General features: G+C 38.8%; 1 pseudogene; it reads left to right on the plus strand.

Moving 5' to 3' along the window:
* Positions 1 to 393: 393 nt before the first annotated feature.
* On the plus strand, positions 394 to 23,396 carry LOC102952919 (annotated as a pseudogene).
* The last annotated feature ends 853 nt before the right edge of the window (positions 23,397 to 24,249 follow it).

Consider the following 24,249-nt stretch of genomic DNA (forward strand, 5'->3'; position numbering starts at 1 on the left):
AGGTGTTCTTGTCCTCTCCTTTAGCCTTCCATCCCTCTCAGCCCACTCTCGCGATTGCTTCTACCATTCTGGAAGGCTGATGTTAGCTTCTCCCCCACTCCCAACTCTCTGGACCTTGCGAGTTGATGGCATGGGCCTGCCCCACCGCCTCCATTTCCTTAGGCACTGCTATTTCTGATTTGCTTTCAGAAACTTCTGCTGAATGGCTCTCTTACTTCTTCTCATTGTATACTAAGGTCAGGATATTTCATGTCCTTAAACAATTTCAAGAAGTATTTCAGCGCATTTGAGTCTCGAAGGTCTTGGGAAGGTAGAAAGTGATATATATTCACTTCCTTGGAAAGATAGAGACTCCAGCTGAAAGCAAGCCAAGGGTGAGGACTTGGAGGCGGGATGTTGGGTTCAGACTTCCACTGCCTCCCAGTGGTCCTCCGGGGGATCGCAGTGATGATGCTCCAACAGAGGGAAGAGAGTTCTAGTGAAAGAATGCAGCCAATCCAACTTAATCCAACACAGAAGAGCCCTTATCTGCTGCTTCTTAGTAGTGGCATCGTTATAAATGGGCTAAGTATCTCCTGAGCAAATGTGTTCTGGAATCTGCATTTGTATATCAGCTTTGCCAAATTATAAGCTGTGTAAAATAGGGAAAATAACTGACCCCCTCTGAGCATTAGTTCCCTTTTCTGCAGTAGGATAATGACACCCACACTGCAAGGTTTGGTGAGAATTCAATGGCATGGCATTGCTAGATTTCCCACCAAGTGCCTGGTACATACTTGGGGCTCAATTAAATGGTAGCTATTTTCCTTTGAATGAAAGGGACACTCGACAAACTGTGAATACATCCTACAGCCACAAGCAGAAAGAGAAGTACACTGGTGTTCAGTAGGTGGATATATGATTAGTTTTCCCTCTTTTCAGACAAATAAGCACTCACACTACAGACATTATGCCGTTTTAGTACAAAAATCGAAGTGGTCTTGAAAATTGTAAAACAGTCAATGATGTAATTTCCCCCAAAGTGTATCATATTTAATTCTCTTCTCAGAAAATAAGAGGAGGGAAAAAGAAGAGAAATAGAGTCTTGACAAGTAAAAAGAATCACATGCTTTTAACAGTGCCATGTAAAGGAGTTGAACCAATAAATTATTTTTCCTTTCCTTTAGATAAATCTAGGCAAAATTATTAGAAGAATGCTGGGGATATTTCTTGGTTTGGATACCATGTTGTGGCAACTTCCTTTCTTTTAAAAAGTTCTTTCAATTTGCTTTAAGTTGTTTTCTTAGCAATTTTATCATAAGGAGGAGTCAGTGGGGGTGGGAATGCTATTTGGGGATAATCTTTCAAGAAAAATGACCCGAAATACTCCATAAGGATGAGCCAAATAAAATAGCATTTGAAAGGTAAGAAGCTAAAGTGGTAGGTTTTACAATTTGTATTCTACGCGCTAAGAATTTACTGACAAAACCAGCACAGATTATTCTTTTCACATGTTGATTATCACCTGAAGTTTTATCTGAAACATTGCTTCTGATATCGCAACAACTGAGTGATCAGAGGCACGCTATCTAGAAAGGAAAGTTTTAAAGAAAGACCATTTACAGACATGAACCCAAATACCCCATTTCAGAAAAATATAACTGATAGGCGAATGTTATATAAGCTCCAGGAATACTGTGTGTGTGTGTGTGTGTGTGTGTGTGTGTGTGTCTGTAGCTAATTTGGACTACGTACATGCAGAGCTATGTTTAAGCAAAACCAGTTACCATGGTGACACAGTACCCTATCTAAATGCGGTGTGTAACATCTAATTCTGTTTGTGTGTTAACTATTTAGCTGGAAACCGGGGAGCGTCTTAGAAGCCCGACCGACTGAGCAAGTGTATCTCTCTAGGTTTCTCTATTTTTGTCCTATCTCTGTCCTGGTCAGTCTCTTTTGCCTTCGGGTCAAATATTAAGTTTTCTTCTCTACGTGATTGTGGACGAATACTTCCTTTTTCTTCGGAATCTGACTCTTCAACTTCAAAAATAATCCAGAAAGGCTGGCTATTTCTCCTGTTAGGATAGGACAGAACTCCAACATGCTAAATAAATCGATTCGTTTTCAGAGAATTTCTTTGTTAGTTCTCATTAGAAGTGGCATTTTCAAACAAATCCCTAATATTAGAGCTTGTTGATCTCTCTAATTTTAGTCTTTTCCTTCCCACACCCAGTCACGAGTTCTTCATTTTAGAGTCATGCTCTCTGGCTGAAGTATGGGGAAGCTGTTTTACAGGAAAAAAAAAAAAAATGGAACACGAGTATACGTTGAAATAAACAAAAAATATATTAATTCCAAACTTTAAATATTATTTTTAAAAACTTAATATTTGATAAGATCTATTTTAATATTTATAATAGAAAATTATACCCATTTTTCATGATTTTGTTGTTAGGCACTTACTTTTTTGTTGGATCAATGGCAGGGGGCAATTCTAGGTGAAACCATGCAAGAAGCCTTAAGGGGCCTAGAAAATTCCTGACAAGAGCCAAGTCTTGATTAACCAAGTCTTGGCTCCATGGTCTAGGGGAAGGAATCACATGGGCCATGAATTAAACACAGAATCTCCAGCCAACCTTCCTATAAAGCTATTTGTAAGAACCAAATCTATAGGTTGAGGTTTTTTTCCATCTCTTCTCCTTTTTCCACATTATAGCAGGTGTCGTAATAAATTAAGCTTCCCAAAAAACAGGAGCTAGATGAACAGAATTGAAACATTACACTTTATCAATGAACAAACTTAGAAAATTAAATAATAATGATAATAATAATAATAATAAAGACTCCATCTGGCCTTCTGAGCACTTGCAATCTAGTGTAGAAATAGGAATATAGAGTTTTGTAATTATTAAGTGGTGATCTTTTGTGACTTTAATGCCTACAGCCTTGGGAGTCCACTTATGTAAAAGGAGTAATTTGTTCTATAAGACTATAAGCTGGAGCCTTTGAATACCATAGAGAATCACAGAATTTATTTTGAAAGTACTCACATTATTTAAATTAGATCATAATAGTACAAATTCATGTACTGTGTGGATGAATAGAGTTAATCGATAGTGTTGGAAGTGGGAAGTGTGCTGTGTGAGATCTCTTTTTTTTTTTTGTGAAAGCGATCGTGAAAACTTATGATATGCCTATTTCATTTGTTTGCACAGCTAAATGGTCTTTTCCAAGGCGGTGGAACAATTACTTTTCTGGTAAGATTTCAGAACTATTTTATTCCAAATTTGAGGGCAACTCTAATGACAGAGGCGCCATCCTTGGGAAAGTCAAACTGACATTAGGACCTCTTTCTCCTGCTTGGGCCTTGTTAATATACAAGCAAGCTGCAGTTTGGTTAAGCTCTTTTAAGAAAAAAAAATCCCTCTTCCTTTTTAAATTATGGGACATAATTGCCATAAACCATGCAGACAATGTCAAGGTTTATGAAGTTCCCTTATGATCTTCATCGCATTGGACCTTCCCTCTCCCCCACCAAAAGGAAACCATCTATTTCGCAAGAACAATCACTGCTAACAGCTTGGCTTGTATCTTAAAATGTTTTTTTTTACATATGCAATTATATATGTAAACATACATATTTTACCACTTTGTTACACCAGGAGCATCTGAAGTGTAGACCAGTATCCACACAGTTACCTCTGGAGTCCCAAGGTGTGGGGAATAAGCTTAGGAATTCCCTGAGCTTGCACTGATGGGTTAACAAAGGCATAAACAATAGGAAAGCCATAGGATGCATACACCCAAGTTTGGGTAAATAAGACTAGGTAAGTAAGACTAGGTAAAGGGCACAAAGGCTCCCAGTATAGGACAAAGGTATAGGAGTAGGAAGTCTCAGGGTGAAAACATCTAAGATGAGGTAAACAAGATTAGGTATTCAGGGTGGAAATGCCCCCCAAGTCAGTATAATAGCAGAAAGCTGCTTTCACAGGAAGGAAGGACCAAATTAGGTAAAGAGGTAAAGAGGCCTCTAGACTGACCTCAAGGGGCAAAGTTGTCCAGAGCTGAGCTAATTAGCAAAAGAAAGTTGCCTGGTTCACCCTGAGGTAACATGTTCTGTCTTTCTTGTCCCCTAGTCCAATTTAGGTAAACAGATGTGGGGGCCTCATGTTTACTGTAAACAACCTTCCATACAGCATCAGAATCTTGTTTTGTATTGACCCAAACACCTAACACCACATATTTCCAAAACCCCCTTTTCCCCATACCCATGAGTGAATGTTCATGGTTTCATTGTCTCCCTGTGCACACCTATCACACTTGTAAGCCTTCTGATCCTAATAAAAATGGAGCAAGGACCCTTACTCTGGGCTCTTGTCTCCTCCCGGACATTACTCTCTCCCGCATTTTTAATCCTGCATCCTACTTTCTTGCTGGACAAGAAAGAACTCCAGACCCAGAGTCTACAACACCAAGAGTGGAGCAAAGCAGTCTTTACTTTGTGTTCATGCCACTTGTCAGTTCATACAGATCCAGTTGGGATGTAATCATAGGGATCCTATTCTCCTCCCTCTGGTTTACTCCTTCTCCTCCTCCACAAGCCCCGGGTGATCCCTGTTACTCTCATTGAAAACACATATGCTCAAGTACCTAGATCGCCTGGAGTAGGAGGATAGGGCCTGCCCCTTGGTGCTGAGCTCTAAAGAGCTAAAGAAACCTGGAGTGTCTTATAGTCTTCAGAGTGAAATATCCACAAGTCAAACCAATATTTTTCTGACTAGAAGTGATGATTTCTCCTGGCAAATGTTTTTGTGTTATGCTACAAGAATCTTTTCATTATGTCTCACCAAGGACCACTCCCCATTAATAAGACATGACAAGAGCAGGGAGAGGAGAGAGAAAAAAAAAAGAGAGGAGGAGCCCCGCTGAGTGCTATCTAGAAATATTTGTGCCCCTCAACACGCATTTATATATTTAAGAAATGGGATCACTCTATGCAGATTATCTCATGTTTTATACATATCTTTTATTTAACAGTGTATCATGGAGATAAGGTCATGATTTTTTTTAAAAATTTTTTTAATGTTTATTTATTTTTGAGACAGAGAGAGACAGAGCATGAATGGGGGAGGGGCAGAGAGAGAGGGAGACAGAATCCGAAGCAGGCTCCAGGCTCTCAGCCATCAGCCCAGAGCCTGACGCGGGGCTCGAACTCACGAATCGTGAGATCGTGACCTGAGCTGAAGTCGGACGCTCAACCGACTGAACCACCCAGGTGCCCCAAGGTCATGATATTTTTGATGTGTATAAAATTCAACTGTATGAATGTATCAACTATTTGTTTAACAAATCTCCTATTTTGGAATATTTAGTGCCATTTTTTTTTAGTATTTTAAATAATGTTGCAAAGAAAATATTTGTACGTATGGCATACATACTTGAATGAGTATATCTGTAGGATAAATTTCTAGAAATGGAATTGTTGCCTCAAAGTCATGCACATTTTAAATTGTTATGTGTATTGCCAAAGTGATAAATGGTGCTGAGAGATTCTAGTAGTATGCTTGATTGGCACTTATTCTAATTATTAATTATCAAATAAGTTTCTAAATATGTGGTTTATTAATCTGGAAAGAAGGAGGAGATTAAATAGGGAGGTAGGAAATAAGGAAACCATCACTAGGAAATCCTAGATTCTTAGGTATATTTTGTTTTGCAGATAATCATCCTGTTGACCTTATTCTGAAAGCTCTCTCCTTTTGATCTTGATGCCATTTATTTTTAGTACTATCTCTTATTTATCTGCCAAGTAGTCCATCCATCCATCCACCCACCCACCCATCCAACATTAATTAAGCTTTCCCACTTGGGAACAAGCTATACTCTTAACATTCAAGAAGCTTATTATCCTACAGATGGACATTAATAGATAAATGAACAAATGAATTGTAGCTTAGGTGAGTGGCGCAAAGGAAAAAAACTAGGTGTTATAAAAGCATATAATAAAGGAATCTAACTGAAGAACACTTCTTTGACAGTCATCTACTGACTTCACATTTCCACATTTTTAATAACTTTAGCACTTGATCCCACCCTCTATCATCATCCCTGTTGTGTTCAATACCTAACACCCTGACTCACAGTTCCTTGACTTCTACCTTCCTGTGTTCCAACAAACTTATTTTTAGTAACTCATCACAATAGCCTTCGGAATGGTTTTACCACTATGTTTTCAAATTCTGATACTCTGTCAGTGTGACTGCCTTATTTTCTAATCCCTACTGAAAGTACTCTTCCTCTTTGTTGGAATTTCACACCTTGAATGATTATTTACAATGTAAGTGTTAACATGCAAATGTCTCACATACTCTTCCCCCAAATCCTATGAAATAGTCACCTCCATGATTTCATTCAATGAGTGAAGAAATGTTGGAGAGTTTAGACTTACCCAATGCCATGCAATTAATTAAGTGACTTGACGTAGGTCTATTTGACCCAAAGCTGGGGCTTGTAGCCCATATGACATTCTACATCAAGGGTCATTTCAGTTTGGGTATTTATAGAAGAAACTGATGAGGAGGGAAAGGGAAGTATAGCAGATTGCAGAGTAGGGGCAATATTTTCACAGTGTAGCCTTCTGAGATTTAACAAAAGCTCTGACAATGTTAACTGGACTTACAACCCTCTCACTTCATCTCTGGGAGTTCAAGGAGGTGAGCACTTGTATTGAAGGCTGACAAAGCCAAGTCAGTGGGTCTACTGCATCTTACGTGCTTTGTCAAACTAACCATGGGTGATGTGAAGCTATTGATGCAAAGTGTTACCAGGACAATGGAAATTTGTCCATTTTTATGCCAAATAAAATTTGCCACTACTTTTCTCTATGTCAAGCATCTTAGAGAATAGCTCTGATTTTAATGTTCCTAATGAATCTATGATTCACTGTTACTTGTCTCATTTTGGTTTTGTTTCTATTTGATTGTGATGCATTCTTAAAGATATTTGTTTGTTTATGTCTTTTTTCATAGGAATGTAAACTCTGAAAGTAAGGACTTTGGCTCTGTCCACTATTGTTTACCTAACATCTCAACAGTGCCTGTCAAATGCAACTGTGAAACTAAGTGGAAGCTAAGATCTGGTAGTTAACAAAACCAAGTTTTAAAAATATTCATTTGCCCATTTTCCATACTTTATTATTACTATTTTGTTCATCTCACAAACATATTTTTTGAATCTTGATCATGTGCAGGGCACTGTGTTAGGCACCAGGAAAGTAAAGATAAATTAGACACAAGTTTGTCCCGGTGGTCTCACCAAAAGACATTGAATGATGGAAAACCGCACAGAGCAAAACGTTTGATTGCACTAAGGAAGATTAGTTCATAAGAATCTTGTTGAAACCCTGGAAGAGATAAACACTGAAAAAATCTATAACAAAAAAGAAAAAAATAGAAATCAGTTATTTCTAATTTAAGATTTATAAAATTTCATTTTGAGCTTTGTTTTGTGTTTTGTTTGTTTAGTGTCTATTGTTCTATATTAATGAAGATAAAAATATATATATATATATATTAATTTTTCAAAACTTATTTTGAGAGAGAGTGCACAGGTGAAGGAGGGGCAGAGGGAGACGAAGAGAGAGAATCCTAAGCAGGCTCCACACTGGTGGTGTGGAACACGGCACAGTGCTTCATCCCACAAACCGTGAGATCATGAGCTGAGCTGAAATCAAGAGTCCAACACTTGACTGACCAAGCCATCCAGGTGCCCCAATAAATATATTTTTATATAAGATCTCAAAAATGTCAACATGTACTTTTTTAGGCAATTTTATTATTTAAGGGTAGGATAAACTGTGGTAAAAAGAGGACGTGTGCACATTGACTCAAAACCAATGGAAGTATATTTCTTGGTCATGTATGGAATGAGGTCGATGTTCTTGATCAGCTATCAGTTCTCTACAAAGTCGCCCAGGGATGCAGCTTCCTTCTTTTGGCTCCGCCGTTCTTTAGAACAATAGTTCAGACCAATGACTCTCCAAAGATCTCAGAGTTCGTGAGTTCGATCCCACATCTGGGACCTGATTAGAAATGCAAATTCTCAGGCCCCATCCTAGTCCTACTGAAATAGAAACTCTAGGGATGAGGTCTAGGATTAGCATTTTTAAAAGCTTCTGGATGATTCTGCTGTTCCAGGTTCTAGCCCTACACTGTTTGCATCCAGTAGGTGGATGGGAAAAAGACACACATCTGTTTCATAAAAGTCTTGACCCAGAAATGTCACACGTTGGTTACTTCCTTCACATTTTATTGTCTAGAAATAAAGCAATAATATAGCCACAGGCTTTTTTTTTTTTTTAAGATTTATTTAGTTTTGAGAGAGAGAGAGAGCATAAGCAGGGAAGGGGCAGAAGGTGGGACAGAAGATCCAAAGTGGTCTCTGTGCTGACAGCAGCAAGCCAGATGTGGGCTCAAACTCACGAACTCTGAGATCATGACAGGAGCCAAAGTCAAACACTCAACCAGCTGAGCCACCCAGGTGCCCCTCTTCTACAGAGTCTTAAATGCAAACTCACATACTAGGTAGGAGAATTGTACATTGGAGGGTGAGATATCGCCGTGGTGGGATGTTCTGAAACATGATACTGAGGGCTTGGTTGCAGAAGATCCATGTGCTTTATGGTGGCCCTAATATAATATAACAGATATTGGCGAGATTTGGGGACGGGAAGAACTCTTTCCATGCATTCATTCTAATGAGCACTAGTGGGAGACTATATGCTATTTGAGTAATGTTGTGTCAAGTGGCAAGCGGGAAAGATGACTCCACCATGAAGAATAATTTTAAAAAATAAATAGAGCAAGAAGAGACTTGCAGCTGCTGAAGAAGAGACCAGGCCAGTAATAACTGCTTGGGAAGTTATTACTGGAAGAGGTGGAAGAGGATGTGGAACTGAAGTGAACAAGTTCAATGGGAGCATGCCTCAAGCTCATCTAGAGGCCTTAAAACACACATTCCCATGGGGTGCCTGGGTGGCTCAGTCGGTTGGACGTCCAACTTCGGCTCAGGTCATGATCTCACGGTCTGTGAGTTTGAGCCCCGCGTCGGGCTCTGTGCTGCCAGCTCAGAGCCTGGAGCCTGTTTCAGATTCTGTGTCTCCCTCTCTCTCCTGGAGCCTGTTTCAGATTCTGTGTCTCCCTCTCTCTCTGACCTTCCCCCGTTCATGCTCTGTCTCTGTCTCAAAAATGAATAAATGTTAAAATTTTTTTTAAATAAAACAAAAACACAGATTCCCTGGCCCCAGCCCCAAGGTTTCTGATTCAGTAAATCGGGGTTCTGGAAGAGGGAGTTTTGCATCTCTGAGTTCTCAGGGTGATGGTGCTGTGGCTGTCCAGGGACACAGTTGGAACATCACCCGTTAGGGATTGTAAAAGGAGCCTTTTGGAGGAAACCTGGATTTGGGGAAAATCTTCCCTGCCCTGGGGCTTTTTGACAGGTGTTCCTTTGAAATGCAGGCCAGAGCAGTTTTCTTTCTGCTGGCAAAGTCAGATGTGTGCTGAAGACTTGAGGGTTGGAGAATAGGGAGGGTTGGCTGCTCTCCAGAGGAAAAAATCCACAACTTTGCACCTTTAGGGAATGTTTATTAATCCTCATTATACCAGCATTTCCCCCTGTAGTGGGACTAAGGGGCTAAAGGTGTAACTCATTTCTTTAATTAGACAGTCTTTTTTTTAGTCACAGAAGCGTTTTATTACCCTTTCTTCCTGTCTCATGCTACCCATCAATACTGCTGAACATTTTCAAATATACACAGACAGAACAGACATACATACATAGATGTATACACACACACACACACACACACACACACACACCCAATCCCTTTCACCTTCAGACGAAGGTTTGGCTTCATGTAGCTACTAAGACTTCAACCTTCATTGTAGTCAAGCAAATGCATTAGAAACACGAAATTATCTTGCTTAATTTAGTTGTCCCCCATGGGATAGCTTGCCTAATAAGTACGGTTTCTCCTGCAGTTTAGGCTGACTTTGTGAATTTATTGAATCCAATTGCTCTGGCTGCCTTTCGATCTTTCTTTTCCTTGTTGATTCTGAATTAAAATTCTGTGTTAGCTGCAGCCTGGTATTTCTGCAAACTGCAGGAGGTATGTATTTTCCTTGCGTGTTATTGTTATTATGATATTAATTATACTATACACTCAACTGAATGTCAGCAGTGTCCCAGGAATTGTACTGAGCAAAGATTTTGACAAGGTCCCTGCTTAGGGATTATGTAAAAGCCATTCAAGTGGAATTGAATTAACATATGACTTAGCTTAGTGTGGCTGAACTTGAATATTGATGGATTCTTTGGATGAGAAGGGAGTTTGTGGGAGAGCAAAAGAAATGACCTTTAGAATTTTAGGATTTTTTTTTTCTGTAACATCCCATGATTTTAATAAGAACTCGGTTGCTTCTGTACCAGATAATTTTTGTTTATCATTTTATTTCTCGGAGTTGAAATCATAGGATTCGTGGACTCAGAGGGGCAGTAGGGGAGTTGGGATGATGTCTGGTGTCTTCATCACCTCGTTTTTCAGAGAACAGGTAACCGTTCTCTGGCTCCTTTTTCTTTAGATTCTTCATTCTGTTTCCGTGTTACATGTAGATGAGATGCAGACTTGTGTTTCATGTTTTAAAAGGTTTGAAAATTTCTCTGTTTGCCTGGGGCACTTTTCCCACCTTGTTTAAAAAAAATTTGTATTGAAGTTCATCATATGTGAGTAAAGTACATAAAGTGAGTGCACTGATTGTAAATGCGTGGGTTGGTCTATTTTTCCTCTGTGTACATCTCTGTAATACCCAGCTCAAGACACAGAATATTCCCATACCACAGAATTTTCCTCACCTTTCAGTCAATACCTCCCCCAAAGTAATCACTACTCTGATTTCTGTGTTCTAACATCTTGGATTATATTTGCATGCTCTTGAACTTAATATAAATAGCAACATGCAGTATATTTTGTTGTGTCTGGTTTATTTTTTTTTATAATTTTTTTTAATGTTTGTTTATTTTTGAGAGACACAGAGAATGAATGGGAAAGGGGCAGAGAGAGAGCTGACAGCCCAGAGCCTGACGCAGGACTTGAACTCATGGACTATGAGATCATGATATGAGCTGAAGTCAGACACTTAACTGACTGAGCCACAAAGGTGCCCCGTGTTGTGTCTGAGAAAGTATGTGCTGCGTGTCTGTGGTTGTAATCTAGTCTCTACTGCTGTGTAGTATTCTATTTTATGAGCACACACAATTCATTTATCCATTTTCTTGTTACTGGGTATAGGTAGTTTCCAGTTTGGGCTGTTATGACTAAAGCTGCTATTAATATTTTTCTACATGTTTTATGGTGGTCACATGAACTAATTATTCTTGAATCATGGAATAAGCATATGATTAGTTCCAATTTGTAACGGCAGGATTCCCAATTATTATACTAATTTCTACTTCCTCCGGCAATGTTTCAGAGTTCTAGTTGCTTTACATTCTCATCAGTGTTTGGTATTGTAAGTTTTTTAAAATGTTAGCTATTCTTGTGGGCATGTATTAGTATCTCATCACTAACCTCATTTTTTTTTTTTTATCAATTAATGAAACTTCTAGAGTAAATGAAAAAGAATTCCTGAGTTTGTTTAGAAAGTGCTAGTTTAATCAGCTGTCGATAATTTCAAGCTGTAAGAGACATGTACACAGTTATTAACTGGGCAGTTCAGTGACAACTAGTGAGCTGGGATTCCCACAAGCAAACTATTATTATTATTAAACGCTCGCTAGGTAACAAGTAATTTGCTAAACAATGTATTTGTAGTGACTTACTTAAGGTGTCCTATTTTAAATCTGACAGGACTATCATTGTTCTAAACAGTCCTCAGTTTGGGCTGGTGTCACACACTAACGAAATCCAGATGTCCTCACCTGCTCTAAATACACTTCCTTCAAACAGTGAACCCATGGTCTTTAGAGCCCAAGCATTTACTCTGAGAACAGAACCACAAATTAAACACAATAATTTTTTTTCTGAAAAGTCGCTCTCAACATTTTGGTACATTATTGTGATGACCATGTGTATATACCCTTGGTAAGTTATTAACTTTTTTTCAACTAATTTCATTTAGAACATTTGTCTTTGTGCCAAACTGACAAAGTCAAAAGGAAGGTGATCTCATCTCCGTTCAGACAGTTCTGTAGTTTATTGAAGCTTCCTGACAACTTTTGATCAAAAAGACCAAGCAGGGAAGAGCTATAGAACAATGATTGAAAGAATAATGGAATGCTTTAAAGTGTCTATGAAAACATCCTTAGCAATTGTCAGAATGACTTCTATCTGTGGTTGAAGCCAAATGCTGAGGCCAGAGAAGAAAGGGAAACACTGGCACAGACAAGGAAATTGCTTTAGCAGTATGTGATGGTGACGAGGCCCAACACAGCAGTGTCATATAATTAATAAGAACCAAGAGAATCCAATAAGGAAAGAATAGTCTTTTCAATAAATGTGGACAACTGGGTATCCACAACATGCAAAAGAATGAAGTCAGACTCCTACTTCACAACATATTCAAAAATTAACTGAAAATGGATCAAAGACCTGAATGTAAACGATCTAAAAACAATAAAGCTCTTAGAATAAAACATAGCTATAAATCTTTGTGACTTTGAGCCACGCAATGATTTCTCAGATTTGACACAAAAAGCACAAACAATCAGAATAAAAATAGATAAATGGGACTTTAGCAAATGGTAAAACTTTTGTATTTCAAAGGACTCTATACAAATGTGGAAGACAACCCACAGAATGGGAACAAAATATTTATGAACATATATATCTATAAGGGACTAGTATTCAGAACATATAAAAAAGACCTCAGCTCAATGACTAAAATACAAACAAGCTAATTTTTAAAAATGGCCAAAGAGTTTGAATAGACATTTTCCAAAGAAGATATACAGATGGTCAAGAAGCACACGAAAGGATGATCAACGTCATTAGTTATTAGAGAACTACAAATCAAAACCACAATGGGATACTGTTTCACGCATTTTAGAATGACTAGATTAAAAAGCCTAATAATAGCAAGTGTTGGCAAAGATTGAAAGGAAGTAGGGAGCCTCTCATACATTACCGATGGGAATGTAAAATGCTACAGCCATTTTGGGAAAAAGAGTTTGGCCAATCCTCAAAAAGCTAATCATAGAATTTCCATGTGACCCAGCAATTTAATTCCCGGGTATATACCCCAGACAACTGAGCATATAACCATACAAAAACTTATTTGTGAAGTTCATAGCAGCAATATTCATAAGAACCAAAAAGTATAACCGAATGACCAGTCCCTCAATTGACGAATGAATTTTAAAAAGTGGTAGAATCATGCAATAGAATATTATTCAGCCGTAAAAATGAAAAAAAAATGTGCTGGTATATGCTACAGCATGGAGGAACCCTGAAATCATGCTAAGTGAAAGAAACCATATACAAAAGGACATATTATGATTCCTTTTTTGTCAAATGTCCAGAATAAGCAAATTCATGGAGACAGAAAATAGATTAATCGCTGCCAGAGAAGAATGGGAGTGATTGCTAATGGATACAGCAATTTTTTTTTTTTTTGGTTGGGGGTGATGGAAGTATTCTGGAATCAAATAGTGGTGATGGTTGTATAACCCTGTAAATATATGAAAACCCACTGAATTGTACACTATATGATTTATTTAAAATTTTTTTTATTTATTATTTTTGAAGGAGAGAGGAGAGATAAAGTGTGAGAAGGGGAGGGGAAGAGAGAGAGAGGGATACACAGAATCTGAAGCAGGTTCCAGGCTCTGAACTATCAGCACAGAGCCCAACACGAGGCTCCAACGCACCAACCACGAGATCATGACCTGAGCCGAAGTCAGACACTTAACCGACAGCCACCCAGACTCCCCTGAACTGTGCACTTTAAATTTATAAAGTATATGGTATGCGAATTATATCTCAATTAAAATATTGTTTAAGAAAAAATAATTAACATGAAATTTGTTTATTTCCTTAATATGCAATATCTTCATATTCTTTATAATCCTTGTATTTAGTATTTTAATATCATTTATTAATTTCCAGAAATATATGACTTTGGAGTAGTTCTTCAATATTCTAAGGCTTTAGTTTCCTCAATATAAAATAATGAGTTGGGACGTCTGGATGGCTCAGTCGGTTAAGCACCTGACTCTTAGTTTCTGCTCAGGCCATGATCTGATGGTTTGTGAGGTTGAGCCCTGTGTCAGGCTCTGTGCTGACAGCATGAATCCTACTTGGGATTCTCTCTCTCTCTCCCTTTCTCTCTGCCCCTCCCTTGCCTACTCTCTCTTTCTCTCCCTCTCTCTGTTTTTCTCTCTCTCTTGCAAAATAAATAAACTTAAAAAAATAATGAATCAATATGAAAATACTGGGTCAAGATTTCAATAAGAATCTGGCAATTTTCAAATATTCTATGTTGAAATATTATGTTTTTATAATCGTGTAAGAAATATGAAATATTTGAACAGCAACTTGATTCATATAGATTGTTTTGTATGAAAAATATATAAAATTAAAAAAATATATAATGAGCAGTGTGTTCAACTGACAAATAGTTTTCATTTTATTTCCTTTTTTTCTTGGATGGTGAAGTGGGAAATTCAAAACCCAAAATCAGGGGGTGCCTGGGTGGCTCAGTCGGTTAAGTGTTTGACTTCAGCTCAGGTCATGATCACACAGTTGGTAAGTTCGAGCCCCGCATCTGGCTCTGTGCTGACAGCTCAGAGCCTGGAGCCTGTTTCAGATTCTGTGTCCCCTTCTCTCTCTGCCCTTGCTTTGCTCATGCTCTGCCTCTGTCTCTCAAAACTAAATAAACATTTAAAAAATGTTTAAAAACCCACAAAATCAGTTATAAAGATTTTCTCCTGGAGTGTCCCTGAACAGTGTCTATGGGGATGAATGGATAAAGAAGATGTAATGTGTGTGTGTGTGTGTGTGTGTGTGTGCAATATACATATATATAACGAAATATTATTCAGCCAGGGGAAGGAAGGAAGTCCTGCCATTTGCAACAACATGGATGGACCTTGAAGGCATATGCTATGTGAAATAAGCCAGACAGAGAAAGACTTCATGGTATCACTTATATGAGGAATCTCAAAAATACTCAAAGTCATAGAAACAGAGAGTAGAAAAGTGATTGTCAGGGGCTTGGGGATGGGGGATAAAGTAAGAGGTTGGTGAAGGAATACGAACTTTGAGCTATAAATAAATAAGAACTGAGGATTTAATGTATAACATGGTGACTATAGGTGATAGCACTGTATTGTATAATTGAAATTTGTTGAGAGATTAAAACTTAAGTGTGGTAAGTGTACTCACCAAAAAACAAAAACAAAAAAATGAGTATGTGAGTTGATAAATGTGTTAATTAACTAGATGGAATGAATAATGTCGCAATGTATCTTTATAGCAAATCACCATAATGTACACTTTTATAACCTTACAATTTTATATGTCAGGTGTAGCTCAATAAAGCTGGGGAAAAAAACCATTTTTGAAATGTCAAATAAATGTTTTAAAAGAAAAGATTTTCTCCTGAATATTTAGCATTGGGTATCAGTAAATTTCATCCTCACTTCTCCTCAAGGAAAGAAGTCAGTGTAAGAGACTGATTGCCTCTGTTTGCTCTGGGCACATTAATAGAGAGGGTAAGGTGCCAGAGGAAAAGTGGAAAAGGGAGGGGGAGAGGGAAGGGGAGAGAAAAACCCCGAACTCTTTGAGCAGATATATTAAAATAAAGTGAGAGATCCAAATGTCCCTCATCCACTTTCTTCCAATTCCAGATCTTCTAAATTCTAGATCAACCAGAAGTGTATTAATTATAAACATGGCCAGTGTTAAAACCAATATACTGGTTTTAGTTTTATTCCTCTTTAACAGTATGCTTGAAGTTTTAATTTTCTATGTGCATTTTTTAGTACACTGGGCCCTATGTGTAAACACGGTATAACATACACTTAAGATCATTTTTTTAAGACTCAGAATGTTATTTGACAAGTGTATTTTGATAAAAGGTTTACTCTTGTTACATTTTTGCTTCTGTGACATATTGTTGGGCATATGTATGATTTATTTGGATTCTATGTCAGAAATGAAGCCTCAGACATCTAAAGCAAAATGTGATTTGCTTTTCACCTGATTTCCAGGAATGCACTGGGTGGAATTGAAATGCAAATGAAACGAACATGAACTTGGGATGAATCAAAGTGCAGGCAGGGAATTTCTTTTTAGAAATTTAGATCCCCACTTTTAGATCCAGGGAATTTCTGAAGACCAAACTTCACGTTCCAGGAGGAGAGATGCTGGACATCCACGGGTGGATGCTGGATGTGCAGGTGTTGGCCCTCGGTGCAGCCAGGCGTCAGGATAAACAGTGAGCTCGTTGCAAGAAAGACAGACTTTTTGGTTTGGAGCTAAGTGAGTAGTGATTAAAACAAATAATATCTCTCTATATTGATGACTTCCTGATTTGAAAATCACTGGCCTTGTGAAATTTAATTGCCATTATTAATTACCAGTAACTTTGGAAAAAGACTTGTTATTTTCACATTTTAATAGATTATTGCTTTGCCTGGGGAGTGAGGGTTTTGAGTTGCAAGTCTAGAACTGTTCCGTTTGATTGCCATAATGGGTGCCTGAGTGTGATTCATTTCCATGCAAAGGTAATGGTCCGTTTATTGGAAATTTCCTAATTTTGCTAGGACAATGTCACATCTGCATTATGAGTAATCAAATATGTATCCGTATGTTTCCAAGAGTGTAAATTTATAATGTAAAACCTAATGATTCACGATAGACCCCAGATCTTCCCAGAGTATACTTTTATGGAAGACGCAAAAGATGTTGTTGGCTTGATTTCTTTAAAAAATATGTATATCAATGATTGTACTCTCTTGATTTCTTCTTTAATGATTCTTAAATGTCCTGAACATTTTCCCAGACATGAAATGATGTGACTATTTTCAGTGCCAATAAAGAGGGATAACGCAAGTGACAGGAGAGCTGAGAAACAGCAAGAGGGGCTGTGGCTGGGGCTTCAGAGCATCTTGAGACAAGGGTCCACAAACCCCAGGAAGTGGTGGCCGAACCCAACAAAAATTGGCACGTGTTACCAAAGTGGTAAAGACAGTGACATCACTTAGGAAACCTGTATTTATTTTCACCTTCATAATTTATTTTGCTCACACAGTTGCTATCTGCTAACCAATATTCACACCCCAAAGAATGTCATCTTAAAAAATACACAAAATAATATGTGTTTATTGTTAAATGCGAGGAAACATAATTAATTAAAAAATAATGGGGCGAAGGGGCGCCTGGGTGGCTCAGTCGGCTGAGTGTCCGACTTCAGCTCAGGTCATGATCTCACAGCTCATAAGTTTGAGCCCTGCATCAGGCTCTGTGCTGACAGCTCAGAGCCTGGAGCCTGCTTCAGATTCTGTGTCTCCCTCTCTCTCTACCCCAACCCACTCACATTCTATCTCTGTCTCTCTGAAAAATAAACAAACATTAAAAAAATTAAAAATTAAAAAAAAATAATGGGGTGGGGAAGAAAAGAACTCACCTAAGAAATTTTGGAAAGTAGTCTTTCTAAAACAAAAAACAACAACAAAAAAAACTGTATACACCTGCTGTCTTCTCAGTAATTTTTTTTCTCCTAGCAATATGGGTTAGCAATTCTGAAACTGCTTTTTGGGTATAGTAGGATTGCACAAATAAGTAAAACATATTGTAGATAATTAAAATCACATTTCCTGTGGTGGAGAAAAATATTACAAATACGGAATAGGAAAAAGCCAAAATGAACCCTGTGATGTTGAATTGAAATTGGAGGCATCAATATGATCCCATGGCTTTTAATATATTTTTATAGATAGATACAGAGATAAATATAGATGTGTGTGTATATGGGTGACTGTACATACACAGCTTTTCTAATCTGTCCACTGAGTGGGCCTGGAAGAAAGGTGAGCCCAGAAGCAACGAGCATACTTAGTGCCTAGATTTTGGTTTCTAAACACCATTCTCCAATAAAAGAAACCAGGTCTCTGGAGAAATAGTTGATTCCCATACTGTTAGGATAAATACAAAAAGATCCTAGAATAACTTTTTGTACCAGAAAATAAGGAAGTGATTGAAAAAGAATGGATTAGGGGCGCCTGGGTGGCTCAGTCGGTTGGGCATCCATGTGAGTTCAAGCCCCGCCTTGGGCTCTGTGCTGACAGCTCAGAGCCTGGAGCCCGTTTCAGATTCTGTGTCTCCCTCTCTCTCTCTGACCCTCCCCTGTTCACACTCTGTTTCTCTCTGTCTCAAAAATAAATAAATGTTAAAAAAAAAAGAAAAAAAGAATGGATTACATTGAAAGGACATAGGAGCCACACTATAGGAGCCACACTATAGGAGCTCCTGGTGGCCGAATTTAGCACAAAATAGATGACAGTATTGAATTATAACCAATAGAATAAAATAAAATAAATATCCATAAGCTCATATTGATATAAATAAATAATCAGACAGATAGATAAATGTGGGAAAAGAGATGTAACTCTTCCTTACAGAATTCCAATTAATCAGTATAGAAGAAATGAAGGAAATACAAACTTTATTAGGCAAACCCCACAGTAATAATTGCAGACAAATTCTATCGATGGTTGCTAAGTTAGTAGGTAAAAGTTGTAGGAGAAACAGGGCGTGTGCATAATCTCAAAAAGTCTTACACAATATATTTCTTAAGCACAAAAAGAAAATATGGAGAAACTTAGCAAACATCAACCTAAAATTATTAATGTTAATATCATCAGAATTAAGATATATCAACATCAGGTATACTATAATATGCTACAGAAGATACCACTTCTGTGATGTTCTTGCCAAAAATGCATAACCTTAATTTAATCATGAGAAAACATCAGCTAAACCCAAATTGATAAACATTCTGCCAACCATTGACCAGTAGTCTTCAAACGTATTGAAGTTATGAAAGCTAAGACTGGGGAGCTTGGGGAAATAAAACTGGAGAGCTGTCACAGATTGGAGGAAACTAAGGAAACATGATAATTAAATGCAATGTGGCAGCCTGGTTTGGGTCCTGGAATGGAAAAAGGACATCAGTGGAAAAACTGGTGAAATTTGAATAAGGACTGTACTTTAGCTAATAATATGTACCAATATTAATTTCCTGGTTTCCAAAATCGTACTCTGATTATGTAAGATAGTAATATTAGGGGAAGCACGATGAAGAGTATCTGAAAAGCCTATGCAGTCTTTTTAGAACATTTCTGTACATTTAGAATTATTTCAAAATAAAAAAAATTTAAATACAATTAAAACCATGAAAAATCCCCTCCTTGAAAAATGCTAATATGACTCTTCATGACTTTCTTCTGTGGGTGTACGTATTTTAAACAACAACAAAAATTATTCCTTGATGGTTAAAAGTACAGACTGTGCAAGACCTTGAGTTCAAATCCCAGTTCTCCTACCAGTAGCTTTGTTAGCTTGGAAAATTTTCTTTCTTTGCATCTGTAGCTTATCGGAACAATAGGAAGAGTAATGATAGTAGCACTCTTACGTGAGTAATTACATACATACATACATAACTACTGATTACATGAGTTAATACATTTAAAGTACTTAACACCATGTCTAGCACTAGTTAAGTTCTCAATAGATGTTAGTTATTGTAAAGATGGCTTACTGTTTTGTAACCCTGGACTAGGTAAGTATTTAGGGACGCTAGGTATTTAATGGCATGCATGAGATACTTAGATAGGTAAGAAATATTCCTGGACCAAGGGGAGCAAAATCCTAGGTACAAAATTCTAGAATTACACAATATAACATTAATATAATTACCTTGCCTTTTGCCTGATGGGAAAATATTGAGTTTGAACCTCTTCTGTGTTATCAGTTCAGACTCTAAATTTAACTATACAGCCTCAATTGACTGGTGTTTATTTTCTTATTTAATGACGTGAGCATTATTTTTAAACAATTGTAGAGTAAGATTATATGGAGATGGTGTAATAAAAACCAAATATGTTTGACTCCCGCTGACTTCCTTCCTGAAACTTCAGGAACAACAGGGAATCAAAACAGAAACACAGAGGCTAAGCCTTCCAATTGCCAGCAGCGTCGGTTGCCAGAAGCCAACATCCAACAAGTTTGGAAATTCTTTGCCTCCATGTGACATGCCGAATTAGTAGGCCACAAAGGACAGCATCTCCAGTAAGCAGAGTAGATTTTGAGAATCTGGTCACCATTCTTGGAAGTTAGTGGACACAGAGCCAAAGCTAGAACCCTGTCCAATGGCCTTTCCCAAATCTGCAAGTGAACAGTGGTGCATTGAAAGGAGGAAAAGCAGGGCACCTGGGTGGCTCGGTTGGTTGGGAAAAGACTGTCAGTCCATTCTGTGAGTTAAGATTACTGGGGACATTGAGACCCTCATATCAAAAGCTTTGTAAAGATTAAAACAGTAGCAATATCATGTTGCTGGCTTTTTCCCTTGCCATCCGTCCCGTCCATGTTGTTCAGGCTAAAGCATTATCGAACAGATGGCCTATGTCCTGATTATAGGAAAACATAATAGCAAATCAGTGGAAGACCAAATTGGTAGGGAAGCAAATTTCAGAGGTATCACTGTGTGTTGGAAATTCTTTACCTTGAGGGAGAATTTACCTCTAAAGCCCACTGGCATTTTAGAAACACAGCAGCTGATTTTACCAACCAGTCCTTCAGGGAACTGCAGAAGGATAAACTCCTAGCTGCTTAAGTAAATACAGCTTTATCCACAATTAACACGAGACCATGTAGTTTTTGTCACGATAAAATGCCTTCTGTTTTTCTTTCCCCATTTAGGCTTCTACAAGTCCATAAAATGCCAATATTGGAAATAGTCGTATCAGTACATTTCACTTTCAACTGGGGTCACAGAAACCTGGAAGAACCACCTTGACTGTTTTTAATTAACTTCTCTACAGTATAGGGAGGGTGTTGACTCCAGCTCTGAAATGCCTAACTCTATCTCCTTGACTCTACTCTTTCCTTTCCCACCCTCCTTATTTTTTCTCCTCCGCACTAGTACAATGCTCTCAAGTCGTTTTCCTCCTTCTATTCTCTCCTCTTCTGTGAGCTGTGTTTTAAGTTCATAAATAATTATGTCATTTCTCTAGATCAAATTCTTTCATGGGTCTCCATTTTCTACGGATTGAGATCCAAGCTTCTTAGAACGACTTGTAAGGATTTTCACGATCCGGTCACAACCTGCCTTTCCAGTCTCACCTACCAAGATTATAGTTTGTATCCCATGCTACGTGACACACATCAGATACTTTCATGCCTCCAGGCCTTTGCACTTGTCGTTCCTTCCAACTGAATGGCCTTCTTCCTCACTGCTACAATGGCAACTGGCTGGTATTCGAATCATCCTTTCTATCTCAGTTTGAACATATTTTCCCTGATGCTCTCCTCTCTATTCTCACCTCGTTTGAATTAATCACTGTCTTATTGATCTCTTTATACAACTACTACAGAATGTATCAGAAAACATCATATTTAGTTGTGCGTTTAGATTATAAATTCCCTGGAAGCAGGTTCCATGTATAACTCATGTGGGTTTATCCCAGCTTTTCTCCATTTAGTAGGAATTTAATAAATGTATGTGTGAGTGAATGAATAGACAAATAACCGTGACCCAGGGTCTCAGGTATCCCTCAGAGACTTAGGTAAATTTAGACAAAACTGATTGATATTTGGCTAACACTGTTCTTCAATCTATGGAACCATCCTTTGCTTTGTGGACATTAAGCCTGTAAATGGTGCTCTTCAGTCATCACAACAACCTAAAACACAGCTACACATTGCTTCTTACCTCCTGCAAGGGTGGTACTTTCCTGGGTGGAAACAGTTGCTGGTTTGGCCCTTTCACTGTGTTTCATAAGAATCCAAACAGACTTGCGACCCTATGAGAAAAGAGCTATGGAATACAACATCATGCATTGCACAGGCTTCTCTCAGCTCACTGGCTGCACCTCTCCATTTTCCCGCAAACTTCATGTTTTCAGCACTTGATCCCTCTTCTGACGTTTGTTCTGCAGGAAGTGGAATCCAGTCCCTTTCATGCTAATTCCTTTTCTTGGGGAGATCATTGTCAGGTGGCCCCACCTGAATGGTCTGCCTTCTCCTTCCTGATATTCTGTCGAGAACTTTAACATTGTATTATTAAAGCAAACAGTATATATTATGCTAATAAACAAATCATAGTTCTAAATTTCCTGGAGGCATTCTCAAATATTACTTATAAGTTCGTGGGAACACCAGTTCTATTTAGGGATCTATTATGAACTGAATGTTTTTGCCCCCTGGCGTCCCCCCACAAATTCATATGTTAAAGTGCCTAGTGTGGCTGTATTTGGAGATGGTGCTTTTAGGAAGCTAAATAGGGTTAAGTGGGGTTATAGGTGTAGGCCCTGATCCAACGGGATTAGTGCCATTATAAGAAGAGACACCTGTGCTTTCTCCCTCTTTTCCCCTCTCTGTGTACATACCAAGGAAAGGCCATGGGAGCATGCAGCTAGAAGGTGGTTTGAACAAGCCAACAGAAGAGGCCTCAGAATGAAACCTCCATTGTGTCTTTTCTGGTTATTGTGGCAGGAGGCACCTTGAGCAGCAGTCTCCCATGACACCCTGTGTGAGGCAGTGCGAGAAGTCCTGCAGGGCAACCAGTCAAGCACGGGCAGTTTTTGGAGACTGGAGCTACAGATCAACTTGAAGAACTATGACACTCAGAAAGACCAATGCTTCTTGGGTACTGTCAGGTTTAAGGCCACTCCCCACCCCAAGTTCTCCGTATGTATTTTGGGGGACCAGCATCACTGTGATGAGGCCAAGGCTGAGGATATTCCCCACATGGACATTGAGGCACTGAAGAAACTCAACAAGAATAAAAAATTAGGAAGCACGATGCCTTTTTGGTTTCAGAATCTCTGACCAGGCAGATGCCACGAATCTTGGGCCCAGGCCCCGATAAGGCTAATACAACTTCCCTTCCTTCCTGACCCGCAGTAAGTACACAGTGGCCAAAGTGAATGAAGTGAAGTCCACGATCAAATTCCAGATGAATTTGGTGCTGTGTCTGGCCACTGCCACTGTTGACTATGTGAAGGTGACAGATGATGAGCCTGTGTACAATATCCACTTAGCTGTGAATTTCCTGGTATTGGTGTCATCGCCCAAGAATTGACAGAACATCTGGGCTTTAGACATCAAGAGCACCATGGGCAAGCCCCAGCGCTTGTACTAAGGCACAGCTTAAGGGGCACCTGGGTGGCTCAGTGGGTTAAGCAGCCGACTTTAGCTCAGGTCATGATCTCGCGGTCCGTGAGTTCGAGCCCCACGTCGGGCTCTGTGCTGACAGCTCAGAACCTGGAGCCTGTTTAGATTCTGTGTCTCTCTCTCTGACACTCCCCCGTTCATGCTCTGTCTCTCTCTGTCTCAAAAATAAATAAATGTTTCAAAAAACCCAAAAAACAAAAAACTAAGGCATACAGCTTAATAAACCCTTGTGCCACCATTACCTGGCTGCCTATGACTAGGGAGAGGGAGGTGCTTTGTGAGCTGACATTGCCTGCCACAGCACTGTGCCGATGACTGAAGTTTCTGGCACCCAGGGATGCCTAGTCATTTCTCCATACTGAAAACCAGGAAGTGCATTCTACCTACCTTCAAAATCATGCAGTCTTATTTATTGTTTAGATCTTGGATACTTCTAACAGGTAGGATAACATTAGGATAACATGTACCCTAACTAGGACTGAAGCTTTTCTGAAACCTGAGAGAGGCAGATCTGGGCTGGGACTCCCAGCCTGTAGTGCTCCTACAGCTTACTAGTGGAAAGAGGGGTGGGGCCTTCACATGGAGGACATTGACTGAGCTCTTGGCAACATACTTAACCTTAGTCTGAAGTTGCTTCCCTTTACACCATAGGTTCTTTCCATGGGCTTTTTGTTTGGTTTTAGCCCTTTAAATCGTACATTTGGGCTCTTGGTCTGTAGGGATCACAAGGAACGTTCCAAATATATATCGGCTTCCTAGATTCTTCAGATGGAAGTGGTCCAAAGCCCTGATTGATCTAATATTTGCTCGTCTGACCTCAA

The sequence above is a fragment of the Panthera tigris genome, chromosome B1 (assembly GCF_018350195.1).
Source record: "Panthera tigris isolate Pti1 chromosome B1, P.tigris_Pti1_mat1.1, whole genome shotgun sequence".
NCBI lineage: Eukaryota > Metazoa > Chordata > Mammalia > Carnivora > Felidae > Panthera > Panthera tigris.